This window comes from Mustela nigripes, chromosome 6, assembly GCF_022355385.1.
Source record: "Mustela nigripes isolate SB6536 chromosome 6, MUSNIG.SB6536, whole genome shotgun sequence".
NCBI classification, from domain to species: domain Eukaryota; kingdom Metazoa; phylum Chordata; class Mammalia; order Carnivora; family Mustelidae; genus Mustela; species Mustela nigripes.
In genome coordinates this window covers 34,081,806-34,100,294 of record NC_081562.1, presented here as the reverse complement: position 1 = coordinate 34,100,294, position 18,489 = coordinate 34,081,806, and the positions used below count along the sequence as shown (strand labels likewise).

The 18,489-nt window shown below is 38.8% G+C and overlaps 1 protein-coding gene across 3 annotated transcripts in view; it reads right to left on the bottom strand.

Moving 5' to 3' along the window:
• The window catches only part of SLC6A15 (solute carrier family 6 member 15), a 43,800-nt gene extending 33,074 nt beyond the window's left edge, over window positions 1–10,726 (bottom strand). For 2 of the 3 annotated variants that reach the window (XM_059402383.1, XM_059402385.1), the window contains exon 1: window positions 10,343–10,726. The gene's annotated coding sequence lies outside the window, so the exon portion shown is untranslated. Of the gene's footprint in view, window positions 1–9,671; window positions 9,760–10,342 lie in introns of those variants that run through there. The other variant, XM_059402384.1, reaches the window with a different exon arrangement.
• Window positions 10,727–18,489: the final 7,763 nt, after the last annotated feature.

Below are 18,489 nucleotides of genomic sequence, written 5' to 3'. Positions count from 1 at the left end.
CATTTTTTATTCCTGATACTGACAATAGGTGTTTTCTCTGCCTTTGTCTTTGTCTTGCTAATATTTTCACTATGTAACTAACTCAAAATATTATGCAATTCTTACTCTTTCAAGACATTTTAGCTCTTAAACTATTGTTACAACCTCTTCTGAAACTGTATTAAATTCTAATTAACATTTCCAGTGAAAATATGCAAAGACCTAAAATAACAGGTAGGCACTTGCATCTCAGAGACATGTCTGCACTGGGTAATTACTGGCACTTGCCAAAAGTTTAATATTTTATAATAAAGAACTAGAACAGGAAATTACCTCCTTAACCCGGACAATTACAAATTTTACTGATAAAATTTTCTTTAAATATTAACTAATTATGAACAGTGAATCTGAACTTCATTGTGGATTCAAATGAAATACATTTTTCTAATTCTTATATATAAGGTAAAAAGTAAAGGCTATCTGAATAACAACAAAATGTTAAACCATATTGCAACACCCAAGAAAAAAATGACATATCTTGAGAAGTTTTTAGTTATGGAATAATTCCAAGAGGAAAAAGATAAGGGATTCTATAACACCCTGCAATAATGATCTTGACAAATAGCACAAAAAACCCAACAATATAGAGTTCAGCCTAAACATTTCTTCTGCAAATTATATCCCCTTTACATAAAAATGTTTTCACTGTGATAAAAAAATAACAAAAATCACAGAGCCAATCAAAGGAGAGAAACATTTTTGGGGATGCCTGGGTGACTCAGTGGGTTAAATCCTCTGCCTTTGACTCAGGTCATGATCCCAGGGTCCTGGGATCAAGCCCCGCATTGGGCTCTCTGCTCAGCGGGGAGCCTGCTTCCTCCTCTCCCTCTCTGCCTGCCTGTCTGCCTACTTATGATCTCTGTCTGTCAAATAAATAAATAAATAATCTTTAAAAAAATTTTTTTAAAAAGGAGAGAAACATTTTTTTTTACAAATGACAACAAAGTCACAACTTATACTTTTATGTATTTTGCCCAAAAAGGTGGACTACAACATACTTATGAGGATGGCTAAAACTAAAAACAAACTTTAAAAAGTAAAGACACCAAAAGTTGGTGAGGATGCAAAGACACTAGATCAATCATATATTGCTGATAGAAATATCCAGGACAGCCAGTCTAAAAAAACAGCTGGCAGTTCATTTTAGCACTAATAATCGAGTTAGCACATAGACCACCAATTTGCACTCTTAGACATATACCCCAGAAAAATAAAGACTTATTTTCAAGCTGGAACTTGCACATAAATGTTCACATCAATTTTACTTACAATAGCCCCCCAACTAAATGTCCTTCAGTGGGTGAATGATGAAACAACTAGTGGTAGTTTATATCCATACTGTGATTTATCAGCACTAGAAAAGAATTACTGACACATGCAATAACTTGGATGAACCTCAAGGAAATGATGCTGCGTGGGGAAAAAAGCCAATTTCAAAAGGATACACATTGCATAATTCCATTTATATAACATTCGTGAAATAAAAAAATGATGGAGATGAACCACAGAACAATGGTTGCTAGGAGCGAGGATAGGGAAAGGCAGGTGGGTGTGCTAAAAAGGACAAGGGAATCTTGTGAGATGGTACAGGTCAGTATCTTCATTATGGTGAAGGGTTACAGGAAGCTACACATTTGATAAAACTACAAAGAACTACACACATACACACACACACGGAGAGAAAACGACTGCATAATATGAAAAAAACTATGGATTACACCAATAGCAATATGCTGGTATTGATATTGTATTGATACTCTACGCAAAATTGTAAAATGAGAGAAGCTAGGTGAAGGCTGAACAGGACCTCCCTTTGTACATTCCTAAGACCTGTAATTATCTGAACATCATAAAGTAATTTCCATAAAGTGAAATGTATCTTTTGCTGACTTCTATGAACCACGGACAGATTTTAAGTCTTAATAAAGCATTTCAATAAGTCTTTTAAACATTTTAAAAACAGACAAAAATTATTTTAAATACTTAAAATTCTGCTAATACATTGAGAACACTTCAGATTTAGATGCTGTATTCATTTCCTAAGAATTCTGTAACAAATTGCCTCAAATTTAGTAGCTTCAAGTGGCATAAATGAATTCTTTCAAGGCTCTGGAAACCAGAGATACAAAAGATACAAAATAACTTTTAATAAACCAAAATCAAGGTGTGGGCAGGTCCCACCCTCAGGAGGACCAAGGGGACAGTTTGTTCCTTGCTTTTTCTAGCTTCTGGAGGCCGCCAGCATTCCCTTACTAATAGCCACATCCTTCCCATCTCCACCTCCACACTCACATTGCTGCCTCCTCCTCTCTGGGTGTCTGATCTCCCTTTGACTCTTTCATATAAGGACACTGTGATGGCATATAGGTACCATCTGAATATACCAGGATAATCTCTTCATTAGAGGATTATGTCTACCAAGACTCTTTTTCCAAACAAGATAACATTTACAAGTACCAAGAACTAGTAGGTAGAAACATTTTAGGAGCTACTTTAGCAGACTAGAGGCATATAATATTATATTGCATTTGTTTATTTTTTTTTAAAGATTTTATTTATTTATTTGACAGAGAGAGATCACAAGTAGGCAGAGAGGCAGGCAGAGAGAGAGAGGGGAGGAAGCAGGCCCCCTGCCGAGCAGAGAGCCCGATTCAGGACTCGATCCCAGGACCCTGAGATCATGACCCGAGCCTAAGGCAGCGGCCTAACCCACTGAGCCACCCAGGCGCCCCATATTGCATTTGTTTATATATTTGTATTATCACGTCAGGAAAAATGAAATTCGAAACAATTAACATGTTTAACAATTCCACCCAATGAGGTACATGTCTGCTACTCCTCCCATTAGGAAGTGGAATCTATTTCCTCTTCTCTTAATTCTGGGCTGTACTTGAGCTTGAATTTGAATTATGGGAGTATGGGACACTGCCTTGACCAGTAGATGGCAGAAGTGACACTGCAAGTTCCAAGGTTAGGCCTCGAGAAGCCTGGCAAGTTCCTGCTTTCACTCTTCTGGAATCCAGACACTATACATAAAAGTCCATCTGCCCTGCTGGAAAAAGAGAGAGCGCCTTATTGACTGAAGCCCTAGGCACAAGAACAAAGGCACTGACATTCTAGTGCCAGTCCAGCTGCTAACACATACTAACTGGAACAGATGAGGTATCTAGCTGAGCCCAGCCAACATGAAGAATAATAAGAAATAATAATTTATTATTGTTTTAAATCATTACAATATCAGAAAGGCAACAGAGGGTAAAGGGGCTCAATAAACCATTGTTTTGAACCTACTGAAAAAAACACAGTGGCAGGGAGGATTTGGTACACAGCAATAGATAACTGAAACATTTGCCAAAAGGGATACAAATTGAATATTCATTGAATTTAACTGTAAGTCTTTACTGAAATTTAAAGTATCATCCAAGGAATTGTGCATAATAAGGCTAGACCTGTGTAAAAAATGTGTAGTTTAGATTTTTAAATCCATGCAGTGATTCTTCTTCTAGCCATAAGGTAAATACTAACTTTGAGAGACACATTTAGTTATTCTTTTTTAAAGCTCCATGTGGTCAGTCTTATATTTAAGGCATTTGTATATCAGAAATGCAACAGGGACTATCACAACAAAACCTACAGACATCAAAATGATCATACAGTTAAACAGCAAAACATTCTACACACATAAATTACCAACTTAGATAAAATGGACAAGTTCCTCGAAAACACAAACTACCTCAACTTACCCCAAATCAGATCATGTAATAGCTCTATATCTGTCAAGTAAGTTAAATGAATATTATTTAAAATTCTCACAAAAGAAATCTCTAGGCCTAGCCAGTTCCACTAGGGAATTCTATTAAACATTTAAAGAAGAATTAACACCAGCTCTGCATAACCTCTTCTAGGCAATAGAAGATAATGTGGCTCTGCACATTCATTTTCTTAAGCTAGTATTACTCTGATACTCTGAAGCAGTACTAGGAATAAAAACAATACAAAAAATTATAAACCTATATTCCTCATAAATACAGACACAAAATTCCTCAAAACAGTATCAGAAAAGAGAACTCAGCAAAATATAATAAGAATTATATACCATGACCAAATGGGCTTTATTCTAGGTATACAAAGCTGGTTCAGTATTCAAAATCAATAATGTAATATACCATAACAGGCTAAGGGGAAAAAAATCATGACTATATTGATTGTTATAGAAAAGACATTTTGACAAAATTCAATATCCATTTGTAATTTAAATATGTTCCCAAAAAACCCAACCAGGAATAAAAGGAAACCTTCTCAATTTTACAAAAATCATCTGCAAAAAACATACAGTTGGTATACTTACCAATGAAAGACTGAAGACTGTGTTATCTTTGCAGAAGGATAGATACACAGATCAATAGACAGAAGAGAGTACTCATAAATAGACCCACAAAAATACACCCAACTGATTTTTGACAAAGATACAAATGTAATTTCAATGGAGAAAGAAGAACAGACCTTTTGACAAATGGTTCTGGAATAACTGGATATTTCTAGGCAAAAATACAACCTCAACCTAAATCTCACATCTTATACAACAGTTAACTCAAACTGGATCATGGACTTACATGTAAGGCATAAAACTATAAAACTTCCAAAAATAAACCATTGGAGACAATCTTTGAGATCCAGAGCAAGTTCTTAGCTACAACATCAAAAGCAAAATTTAGTAAACTGAACTTCAAAATTAAAAACTTTTGCTTTGTGAAAGAACCTATTAAGAGGATAAAAGAATAAGCTAAAGACTGGAAGAAAAACATTTGTAGACCACGAATCTGGGGAAAGGCAGGTATTTAGGATCTATAAAAACTCATAAAACTCAACAATTAAAAATAATTTTAAGATGAATAAAAAATAAACTGGGACATTTCACTGAATATGATGTCTGGATGGCCAATGAGCACATGAAATAAAGTTCAACATTATTAGCCATTAAGGAAATGCTAATTAAAACTACAATGAGACGTCACTGCATACCTCTCAAAGTGGTTAAAACATAGTGACAACAAAACTCTGGCAAGGACAGAGAGAAACCTGATTGATTATTCACACATTGCTGGTGATAATGCAAAAAGGTACAGTAGTCTGGAAAACTAAACATCCATCTACCATATAACCTAGCAATTATACTCCTGGGCATTTATCCTGGAGAAATGAGAATTTATGTTCCATAAAACCTGAAAATGAGTATCCATAGCAGCGTTATTCATAATAACCCTAAACTGGAAATGACCCAGGTGTCATTCAGTGGGTGAATAGTTAAACCAACTTTGGTAAATCCATACCATGGAGTAGTACTCAAAAATAAAAATAAACATACTACTGATATACCAACTAACTTGGATGAATTTGTAGACAATTATGCTGAGTGGAAAAAGCCAATTACAAAACGTTGCATACTATAAGATTCCATTTTGGTAACATTCTTGAAATGCAAAATAATAAGTATGAAGAGCAGAGTGACATGGTTATAGTTCTAAAGAGCAAGACAGGGATCCTTACAGTGACACAGGAACTCTTCTGTAACTTGACTTTATCAATGTCAATACTCTGATTATGAAGCTGTCATACAGTTTTGCAAGATGTTACATTATCAGGAAACCGTATGATGAGCACACAGAAGCTCCCTGTGTTATTTCTTAACGACTACATGTGAATCTATAGCCATCCCAAAATAGATTTTTTTTTTTAAAACCCCAGTCAACTCACTAAAAAATTTATTGTAGTTTTATGCTGGTGAAACTGGCTAAATTTAGTGAATCCAGTAAATCTCATCTGCTGCACTAATATAATTTTATTACTAAGATTGTTGAAAGCAGAAGCTTTCTTGTAAATTCAGGAACAATGGAAATCTTGGAGCCAAAATACCCATTGACTTTTATACCTTATTCACTGTACAGCATCTGATGCCTGGATACTCCCAAGGATATTTGCTTCCCAAGGATATTGTCTTCACTTTAGAATATATTTTAATGTATACTTTGAATAAATAGTACAGTAATAGAGTATTAAAAGGCATAGAGTGAAAAGTATCTTTCCACTCTGTCCCTCAGCATATCAATCAGTCCCACCCCTACTTCCCTGTAAGTCACCAAAGTCCTCCACTGGAATCGGTGTATGTAAATTCAAGCTATTATGTGTTTTCTCCCCACCGTGCTGTGTGTTTTTGCCCCACCCACCCAACCTGTTTTTTTTTCCACAACTGTCACTACATGCATAATTCCGCTTCTTGGTTTTTCACTTCAAAAGCCTTCAAAAGCTTTCGTTCTCAATATAATTGTTTGGTTTTTGTTTTGCTTTTTGTTTGTTCTGTTTTGTCTTAATTGTATGACAGACCATGGTATGAGTATATATTTAGATCATTTCTGATAATCTGCCTCAATTAGTCCAAGCAACTTGACTCTGTATATCTGGCATTTGCAGATCTGTAGAATAAATTCCTAGAAGTGGAACTACCTGATCAAAGGTTATATGCTTCTAGAATTTTGGTAAATACTGCCAAGTGACACTTTATAAACGTTGTCCCAACTTGTACTACAACAAGCCATATATGAGAGTGCCTGTTTCCCTCTGTCCTCTTCAATATAGTGAGTAATGTTTTGATCTTTGCCAATCTGATAGGTGAAAAGGGTCCCAGTATAAGCATTTGATTTAAAGATAACAATCAATGAATCCTTTGTGAAAGGATACCTTAGTGCATTAATCACAAGGAAATAAAGTGACCTTCAAGACTGAAAACAGTCTTCTATATCAAGCGACATTGTGTATTTAAAACTGTCTTGTAGGGCGCCTGGGTGGTTCAGTGGGTTAAGCCGCTGCCTTCTGCTCAGGTCATGATCTCAGGGTCCTGGGATTGAGTCCCACATCAGGCTCTCCGATCAGCAGGGAGTCTGCTTCCCTTCCTCTCTCTCTGCCTGCCTCTCTGCCTACTTGTGATCTCTCTCTGTCAAATAAATAAATAAAATCTTTAAAAAAAAATAAAAATAAAAATAAAACTGTCTTGTAGCCCAGTGTCTAGGGCTTATTGACAGAGAAATATGAGAAAATCATAATTGGTCAAAGTAAATATTTAAGTAGATAAATTCATAAAAATTTTACTTAATACATTCAGAAGAGTAGTTAGGGCTTATTTTAAGTTATAAGGGAAATTGGAAAAAAATATAAAGATTCCTCCTGCCATGTTTTTGTGCAAAGACTATGCCCATGGAATTTTGTTCAGAAACTATTTTAATATTACTCTGCATAGGGGTGGGTGGCTCAGATATTTAAAGGTCTGCCCTCAACTCAGGTCATGACCATGGGGTCCTGATATCCAGTCCCTGTTCAGCGGGGAGCCTGCTTCTCCCTCTCCCCACCCTCCACTCATTTTATCTCTATCTCTCAAATAAATAAAATCTTAAAAAAAATTACTCTGCATAGAACATATAAACATATCCTATCATGCCTATGTATGTAATAACAGTAAAATTTTCAGAGCTTTTAATAACCAGCAAGGTCTCTTTCAGGTCTATCATTCTAAGTCAATGATATTTTTACTACCTAAGTAATAACCCCAGAGTTCAAAAGAATGCAAATTTCTTACCTATTCATACACCAGCTTTATTTTATGACAGGACAGCATATTTTCTAACATGCACACAGCAAAACCTGAACTCTGATCACTGAGTAAATTAATGATTATAAACATAAAGTGGAATGCCTGAGTGGCTCAGTGGGTTAAAGCCTCTGCCTTCGGCTCAAGTCATGATTTCAGGGTCCTGGGATTGAGCCCCATATCGGGCTCTCTGCTCAGCGGAGAGCCTGCTTCCTCCTCTCTCCCTGCCTGCCTCTCTGACTACTTGTAATCTCCATCAAATAAATAAATAAAAATCTTAAAAAAAAAATAACCGAAGTTTAGGTTTTAGAAGTTATTCTAACTTATTTTACTTATTAAGTTAATAACTGACAAGTAAGGCATTTCATTTGATTATTGGTATCTCAAATAGCTATTAGCCAATTAAATTTTTCTATTTGCTATGGCTTGAATGTTTGTGACCACCACTCCAAATTCATATGTTAAAATTCAAACCCTAAGATGGTATTAGGAGAGGGGCCTTCTGGAGTAATAACAGTAACTCCAGGAAGCTAACTAGCCCCTCCCAGTATGTGAGGACACATTGAAAGGCACCATCTAACATCTAAGAATCAGGAAGCAGGCTTTCACCAGACAACAAATCTTCTTGTATGTTGAATTTTCTCAGCCTCCAAAATACTGAGAAATAAATTTTCTTTTGTTTATAAAGCACCCAATTTATGGTATTTTGCTACAGCAGCTTGAACAGAGCAAGAAAGTACTTCTTATTTACGTTATTATTTGGATGACAGAGCAATTACTTTCTAGAAACATGTACAAATATCTTTCTTGATGCAATTAAAATATTATATCTTGAGTTAGCATATATTGGGAGTATAAAATAATTCTTGAATCAAGAATACCGCATGCAATCAGAAAAAAAAAAAAAAAAAAAAACCTTGTCAACATACAGAGATTATTATCCTTTCAAAATAGTGTTAATTCCTGCTTTCCTGTAAAAAAGAACGCATTAAAGTGTTTTTCTTGGCAGGAAATGGTCAATGAATTCAGTAATATATTTTACTCTCATAAATCAACGTGGATCATTGATCATGTGGATACAGAGGGTACGCACACAAAAATAAAAATATGACTCTGATGAGAATGCTCTGAATTTAATCAGATAAAAACTCTTCAAGGACAATTCAGTCCGTCATCAAGTACTTATTAAGAACCTATTACACAAGTCAAACCTAGGCGCCAAAGAAGTAAGGAGGTTTGTATCTCAGCCTCGTTCTTGTGGACATGAAGCTGGGTGGGGTAAGATGCTCTAGGAGGTTGCTTGGTCAAAGAATACTTCAATACTAGCAAACACATTGCTCTCGGTATCCCGGGAAAGCCAGCAGGCCATGACAGGTATAAAACAGCTTTAAAAACTAGGTGATGAGGCGCTTAAACCCAGTGCATATTCTTCAGTCCTCCCGTGTTTCTGGGTAGTGAACCACACAAATGGTGCAGACCAAGTAAGGCTGCGTCTACCTTTAAGACCTGGAAGAGCAAGGCCAGACCGGGAGAAACGGACGCAGCCTCATTTGCATAAGCACCCAAACACTGCTGACGTCGCCGCGCCCGAGTGCGGACCCCGCCCCGTCTTACTCCAGCCTTTCCCTCGGAAGAAAGAAGATGGAAAGAGGGGAGAGAGCGAGACACGAGAGAGCGCGAGCCTAGGGGCGTCCCTCTCCAACGCGCGGCCAACGCCGCTCCTGGTCTTAACCGAAAAGAATTCCCGCTCCCGCGGCCTCTGCGACTGGGTGGGTCACACCTGTCCCCGGGATGTCTCAGCCGGGCGTTTCGATTCGTTCGTATTTATAAGGCTGGGATGCCTGCGTGTTATGATGTGAAAGCCTCTCCCTTTATTCAGAATCATCCGCTGCCCAGGCCCCGCACAGACAAGCCGAGTGAATGGTGCAGAAAACGATCTGAGTTTCCAATGCCTCCCATCCTCTCCTTAAAATTCCCCGCATCACCCTCTCACCGGCACACTCTCCTATTCCTGGATGCGCAGGAACACACAGGTTGTGCTTTCCTCCGTAGCCACGTGCCTCGTGCGCGGAAAGGCCCACTTACGGACCTTTTATCGCAGGGTTCCTCGGGCAAAAGGGAACGGGGGTCACGTGAAAACACACAGCCTCCGGTAGTCGCCCTCGGCAGTGGCAAAAGCGACGAGAAGCGAATGAGGAATGAGACTGGCTCCTCTCCCCGCCCCACCGCCCACCCGCGCGGGGGATCGGCTTCCAACTCACCTAGAACCTCGGAAGCGCCTCGCTCCGTCCCGACCCTACCAACTTTCCTCTCGGACTCGCCCCAGTCGGACCCCACCCGTCCAGCCAGCCCTGACTTGACTTGGAAATGACTAGTCTCTCGGGGATGCTGTAGGCGAGTTCCACGACGAGAAGGAAGGATGGCGGCACGTTTCGACCCATGTGCTTCCCCCTACCCGCCACCTACCCCCCCATTGTGCACAGGTGCAGGACCCAGCCTGGAGGGTCGCCCGCCCGGCCCAAGTTCACCCTCAGAAGCTTCGGAGCTGCCCCCCTCCCCTCATCCCAGGACCCAGCCTGAGTCCTTCCCGGGATGCATCCATCAAGTCCGCTCGCGTTCCCGTCCCCCCGGCTCCAGGGTGGCTAACGGTGAGCCCCGCCCTACCTAAAACCGTGCCCTTAGCAGCAGGAACGTGTCAGTAGCGTTCGCGTGTCTCCACCGGGCACCTCTTGGTTCTTCCACGTCCCAACAGGAGCAGCAGTGGCCAAAGGTGGCTGCGACGGAGGCCGCGGAGGAGCTGTTCAGAGAGCAGCAGCTGCTTGCCAAGGGCGGGCCCTGGGGCTGGGCAAGAGGGGGTCGCAGCCCTGCGAGCTGCCTGCGAGGGACTCCCGAGCGCCTGTGTGTCGGCCAGGGAAAGAGCACGAGATCCAGGCGCGCGGGTGCGTGCGCGCGGGTGTGTGTGTGAGGGTGTGAGCGAGGGTGTGACGGAGGCGCCCACGTGCCCGGCCCGCCCGCGCTGCGGCCGCCGACCGGCTGCGGGGGAGAGGGGGAGGCTGCGGGCGCCGCGGGGGAAGGGAGCCAGGTCGCCCGGCTGCGCGCCGCACCTCCCTGCCCCACCGCTCCTTGACGCAGAGGCCGCTGCGGCTGCCCAGCCGCGTCCTCCCTGCGCTTCGGGATGGGCCCGCCGGGGCGGTGTGGACCGGGCAAGTCCGCTCCGAAGCAAAAACCAAACGGCTACCCCTGACATCCCAGCCTCCTTGAACCCACCCGGCGCAGAGGACAGGCACCAGTGGCCCGCCCGGCGCCTTTGTCTCGGCGAGGATAACAAAACGGTCTTGCCTCGCACCCCCTAATACTCTCCGAGAGTCCGTGACGGGACAAGAAGTGGGGGGGTGACCCCAAGAACCCTTTTCCCTAGCTGTCTCTCAAGCCGGCCATTTACATCTCTTGCAAAAGAAAAGCCATCTGGGCATTTGCTTCTCTGCCGAACGTTGGCCTGATAGCGTTCAGGGATTCCGGCCGGGTTAAGAAAGGCTGCTTTAGGGAGCTGGTCCTCACCCTATGCGGGTCCCTTAGCGTCGGACTCCTCCCCAAGGGGTCTCAGTACAACACAAATTCTTGCAGCAATCAAGACATGCCCATAATTAAGCCACGTGGAGAATCCCTAACATCTACATCACTGAACACAAAGCTAAGCCTTCTTTTGAGAAAATGGCTGAATCTTCCCCTAAACAGGGCATGTGCTCTGGAGATTAGATTTGATGTCCTTGAAACTTTCTTTTCGAAATTCAAAAGAAATGCAAAATAAGCCTAAAACACAGTATAGCAGAAAGGTTCCGGGATTTGATGAAGGGCATTTTTCACTTGCAGACGATTAATGTTAAATACCTAAGTGCACTTTGGGTCCCTCCAACAATCCCTCAGATTTTGACGGTTTGTATCCAATTAAGATTGAATTAAATAACAAGGCCATTGCAGACAGGTTTTTCATGCAGTGAAAAATCTCCTGGAAAGAAATCACAAGACCTAAATTTCAGGTCAGAACATTGCAACTAATCCTTAGCTTTTAACGCAGTCAAGAGAGTTTTTCTCAGTCTCTTCCAATCTCACCTTTAAAATATATATATATTTAAATTAAATGAGATTTGATTCCCTGGATGCCCCTCCCCTGCCATGAGTAAATAAATACTCTGACAGATGGGGGTGGGGGGGGGAGGAACAGTTCCAATAAACCTCTTACAGAACATTGTGTATAATTTGGTTTTTTACTTCACATACTGGTAACAGGCAAATATTTATGTTCAAATATATCATTTTTATGTACTGAAAGTGATATACAGTAGAAATAATACCAATAACAACTGAGAAGAATTTAAGAAAATAAAACTATGTCTTCCATAATCAGGATTAGGTTTATCTGTGGGAAACAAAGTTTTCTGTATGCACACAAGAATGGTTTATAGCAGTACGAAGAAGGCCTACTTGTCTAGAAGTATTCCCTCCTCACACTCGTTCACTGACATTTGACACCTACCTCAAATACATGTACAAAGCTATAAAATCACAAAATATTTATGGAGTGATACCCTCAAAAATTACTAATACTAATTCATGTCTTGAAGCCAATGAGAAGAAATAAGAAAAAAACGGCTATTGAGTTTCCCACTAAGTACCTAGAGCTTTAAAATAGCTCGTTTAATCTCAATTAATTAATGAAGTGATTTTAGAGATTAGATATAGGTGATATTCAAAAAATTTTGCAAAAAGCTGCATAGCTGGTTCATGACAGAATGGAGATTTTAACCCAGATCTGCCTCACTTCAGAGTTCATGTATTTTATTTTTATATTTTTGAAGATTTCATTTATTTGAGAGAGAGAGAAAGCACAGATGGAGAAGCAGACTCCCTACTGAGGTGAGATTCCTGATGCAGGGCTCCATCCCAGGGCCCCAGAATCATGACCTGAGCCCAAAGAAGATGCTAACTGGCTGAGTCACCCAGGTGCCCCAGAATTCATGTTTTTTAATGCTATCTTGTAAATCTTTAGTGAATAAATTTTAACAGGAAGAAAATGTAGAACAAACACAAGGGCTAGTCACCTTTGGAAATAAGAAGGGGAGTTGGGGAGTGGGGCACGTGGAAAGATCCAAAAAGGAGAACCTAGAAACTCTAGTCATAGAGGTAAAAAAAGTATCTATTTTTAATTTTAACAATAAAGACCTTTCAATCTAATGTCCCATTGCTAATATCTTTTAACCAATAATTATTAAGTGCTTTATCACACAGGGAAAATGATCACATGGTGCTGGTGTAGCAGAAGGGAAAGTGTAGGACTAAGACGATTTCAACCTACAAGTAAAGGAAGGCTCGTCTTTTTGGCCACACTATTTAATATTAGCAAGTATTGATTCGAAGTTAGGTATGTGCCTTGGCAATGTGTAGAATAATTTAAATGCCTTATTTTCCCTAGTTCTTATACCAACTCTCTATACAATAATTACAGTTATTAGCCACACATTGCAGAAAAAGATGAAACTGTAGTTGTCGTGTTTATAGTAAGGAGGCATGTTAGATACTGTAAATAAATACCTACCTCTATCTAAATACTTTTCTGAATTTGATATGTACTTTTAAGCACCTAATCCTTCAAAATGACAATATTGTGCAAAAATTCCCAAAAATATAGCACCAGAGTTCAGAAATGCAATGCAAAAATACACACACACACACAAAAAAAAAGATTTAAAAGTCACAGTACTAAAGGAAAATGTTTAAATCAATTCACACCATGAGATTATGTTAGTTCATTCTCTTATTTGTTAGACATGTAGTATATTGTGGAAAATCTTTTTTTTTCTGATAAATATTTTATTATATTATTCTCCATACTAAAGGGTATTTGATATACAGTTTCAAAATTTTTATGACACCAAAGACTGTACAAACCCAAAATACCTAGTGAATATATATTCAACCTACATCTTCTTGATTTTTCAAGGGGTGAGAGGTAGAAGCAAGGCAAATAACTTTATTATTTGATCTCTCCATAGGTAGAGGATGGGTTAACTGAATTCACAAATGTCAAAGCAATCAAATCAATTGTTATGGTTTAAATTCAAAATGTTGTTTCAACAGTTTCAACTATTATTTGAGGAAAACAGGACAAATTCAAGGTTCTTTTTCTTTGATTTTTGTGAAAATAAAATGCTTGGAGGTTTTCTCCGACATCTGTAGTAACTCTATACATCTTCATTTATTTTTCTCTTTCTAAACTTAATGGCTTTGGGGCTCTGTCCTTGGTCCTTAGGTTGTTTGGTGGGGTTTTTTTTTTTTCCCTCTTCATACTCTCTTAGGTGATTTCATTCTATGTTTTCTTTCATGTTTGATTTAAATAATGGTGATGTTAAAAATATTCAATTTTCTCTAACTAATAACTGTAATTGTACTGACCAAAGGAAATTGAGCATAGAGAGGACCAGCATCCTAGGAAGGGAGCCAGAGTGAATAAAGTAGCAGAAAGGAGACAATTGGGGACTAAGGCACAGCTATTTTTCCAGCAGTACAAAAATATTTCAATATTCCATCCACTGGTTTAGCTGAACAATGTGTGGTAACTAAAAACTGTTCTTCATATTAAAGTGTGTTTTTGGTATATGCTATTTCTGATATTTTAAAAAAAAAATTACTAATTTACTGAGTTTTTAAATCATGAACTCTTTCATTCAACAAATATTAATTGGGTACTTATTGTATAACAAGCACAGTCCTAGGTGTCTTGAAATATATCAGCAAACAAAATAGACAAATATCCCTAACCTTGTCGAATTTATAAGCCAGTGGAGTGGGAAAGGGAAGACAAAAATTTATATTAAACGTAAGTAAATCATGCAATATGTTTAAAAGAGCTAAGTGCTATAAAATTTTAAAACAAGATAAAGTAGGCTAAAGAGGTTAGAAGATTCAGGGGAAGGAAGGTACACTTCAATTTTAAAATTGAATTGTCAGGATAAGCCTCTGAGATTTTATTGGAACAGTGACTTAAAGCACTTTGAGAAGTTAGACTTGCAGATGTTCCAAGTAGAGAAGTCAGTAAAAGACCCAAACAGGAGTTTACAGGACATGTCTGAGGAAGAGAGGAGACCCAGATACAGCAAATTCTTGCCTTACACTTGCCTTACACTATAAAGGCAAGTTTAAAAACTTTAATTTCTTTTATAAAATTTACAGTCATCATTTTTTTGGTGTTCACACCTGCTTTTTTATTCCTGGAATAAATCCCACTTGACAATGATATACTATTATTTTTTATTTAAATTGATGGATCCGGGCGCCTGGGTGGCTCAGTGGGTTAAGCCGCTGCCTTCGGCCCAGGTCATGATCTCAGGGTCCTGGGATCGAGTCCCACATCGGGCTCTCTGCTCAGCAGGGGGCCTGCTTCCCTTCCTCTCTCTCTGTGATCTCTTCCCTTCCTCTCTCCTACTGTGATCTCTCTGTCAAATAAATAAATAAAATCTTAAAAAAAAAATAAAAAGTTCTTTTAAAAAAAAAAATAAATAAATAAATTGATGGATCCAACTTTTCCATATTTCATTTAAAGTTTTTTTCTATATACAAAAATGAAATTATTTGGTTTTTGTTTATGTTCCCCTTATGATATTTTTTTAAATCAGGGCTATTCTAGCATTGTAAAGTGAGATCCAAAGTTCACACTCTCTCAAATACTTTTTTTTTTTTAGATTTTATTTATTTATTTATTTATTTATTTGACAGATCGAGAGAGAGAGAGAAATCACAAGTAGGCAGAGAGGCAGGTAGAGAGAGAGGGAAGCAGGCTCCCCAGCCAAACAAGAAGCCTAATGAAGGGCTTGATCCCAGGACCCTGAGATCATGATTCGAGCCGAAGACAGAGTCTTAACCCACTGAGCCACCCACCCTCTCTCAAGTACTCTTACATAAGATAAAAATTGTTCATTACTTGCCTGGGAAACTGAAGAAAGTAGGAAGAAGATGTTACATAGAGATACTTTATTAATAATTGAATCTATTATTATTATTTTACTTATTAATTTTTTATTATGAATTGAATTTTTTATTGGTCTATTTAATTATTTTTAATTGAGTAAATTTTGATAATCCTTTTTAAAAAAATTGTTCATTTCATCTATTTTTTTAGAGTGTTGCAATATATTTGTTAGTACTTTCTTAGTTTATGAGACTGATGCGCTACCTACTACGCTAAGAGGGCGGCTTACTTTCTTAGTTTAAATCCTAGACTACGCTTGTAGAAACATGCACTTGTAGATAATGCTGCTTATTTTGACCGCATCTCTCTCTTTTCTATCAGTCTTGCTGAATATTTGTCTATTAGTCTGTCCAAAGGATCAACTTTTGATACTGTTAGTAATGTATTTTTGCTTTTTTGTGAGTTTCTTTTCTCATGTTATTTATACATTTTTCTAGTTATCTTTTCTACCTTTTGGATTTGAACAACTGTTATTATATTCCTTCAACATTATAATTTTCTCCCCGAGTACAACATTAGTTGTAAACTATAAATTAATTAAGTGATCCTTTTAAATAATTTCAATTCTTAGTTACATAATTTATAAGCACATTTTTTCATTTTATTTTTACTGTTGATCTTTTATGTTGACCTTGTAGTGAGGTAACTTGATCTTTGTAATATGAGTTCCTTTGGAAGTTTTGAGATCTTTTGTGGTCCAGTATTTGTTCATTTTTTAAAAAATAATTTATGTTGAAGTCAAAAGAGTGTATATGTTTTATTTATTAAATAAAGCTCATTAATTATGAATTTTAAATCTTCCAATATGTAGCATAAACTTTGATGTCCACATGGTTATATAATCCTACTCCAACCTGATTTTTATTATTATTATTTTTTTTTAATTTACTTGACAGAGATCACAAGTAGGCAGAGAAGCCGGGCGGATGGGGATGGGGGTTGGTCAGAGGTAGGCTCCCTGCTGAGCAGAGAGCCCGATGTGGGCTCAATCCCAGGACCCTAGGATCATGACCTGAGCTGAAGGCAGAGGCTTTAACCCACTGAGCCACCCAGGTACCCCTCCAACTAGAATTTTAAAAAACTGTGTGTTTTGTTTGTTTTTGTTTGGCTATTCTGGGTCACGTTTTTATATCTGAACCAAGTAACATAGCTCAGGAAATGAGATTCATAGTTTCATAATGATCACATTGAGTAGAAAGTAGACACTATTAACAGAAAAGGGGCATGAATGAAAAAAACATTATAAATAGCTAAAAATATGGGCCAGTGGAAGAACCCCTACAAAGCATCATATGAATATACCTTCTACAGGCAGTGTAAGTACATTGGATTTTAGAAACTGGATGTTGGAAGAGGTCATCAAGAGGATGTGCCTGCTGATAGATAATCAGAGATTCCTTATTCCCAACCCTTTCCTTGGAATGTATGTTCTTCCTACTGCTTCCATAACTGGAAACATTTCAAGAAAGCAACCTTGAGAGAGTATGTGTTGTTGAGACCATTTGGACCATAAATGTGACTGAACCCCACTAAGACTCTATAGAAACTTGTAAGATTCTGGTGAGCAAGAGCAGAGATTTACTCATCTTCAAGCAGCCTAAAACAAACCTCGTAGGTATATTTCCTTGCTTTTTACACATTCCACCAATCAATCTGGCATGGTCTGTCTCTTTCTTGGGTCTCTCCTTGCTCTCTGTGTATGGGACCTAGTTTCAGATTTCACCTGGGGAGCTCCTCAGGTTTCAAAACAACAATTGGTGAGCCAGCCAGGGTCTGACATATGGGCCACCCACCCTCCACCACCACAGAGAGGTCGATGGGTAACCCCAGACTTCCCCCACAATACCTCTATCCCAAGTTGCAGGAAGGGTAAGTAAGTAAAGTTGCATTGTAACAGTCTTCTAGAAAGAATTGTCTCAGCCTTCCTATGGCAACTTTTTAAAGATAATAAAATGATTATGACAATCTCTGTTGTATGAGGAATTCCAAAACAAACACAGGCAAAATTACTCACTAGAAGAGAATGGGAGATAAAGAGGGAAAGCTTCTAGTGAGAAAAGGGATACATCATTCATGGGCAACTAAGTAAGGAGGAAAAACAATTGAAATCTAGATCAAACCAAATATTTTAAATGTGTAACCCCTACAACTTGAGTTCCTACTTCTTAGAGTTCTCAGACTCAGTTTTATCACTATTCTCTAGTCTCTTTCCTAGTGTTAGAGAGACCATCAGAAACTCTTTTACCAGTTGCAAGGGTTTCATGGAGCCTTTCTATTTTTTATTTATTTATTTTTTTCAAAATATTTTTATTTATTTATTTGACAGACAGGGATTACAGTAGGCAGAGAGGCCGACAGAGAGAGAGAGAGGGAAGGAGCAGGCTCCCTGCAGAGCAGAGAGCCCAACTCGGGGCTCCATCCCAGGACCCTGGGACTATGACCTGAGCTGAAGGCAGAAGCTTTAACCCACTGAGCCACCCAGGTGCCCCTCATGGAGCCTTTTTAAACATGAACAAATTCCAGACTTCCTTCCTTAAGGCTCTGTTCCCTTAGATCCACTCTGGAATGAACATTTTTATTAGTCTTGTTTTGGTCAGCAGAGCAGAGCTGTTATGAATGTACAAGAATAAAAAATTAATACAGGAAATGGAAGTTTAAAAATGTGGAAGGAATTGGGGCAGGGCAGTGAAGGTCTAGATCACTATAGCCAGAGAATCAGAGGAACGTTCACCAACAATTCAGCCTGAAGCTATGTAGCCGGAGATATCCAAGATCACAAGGAATTCCA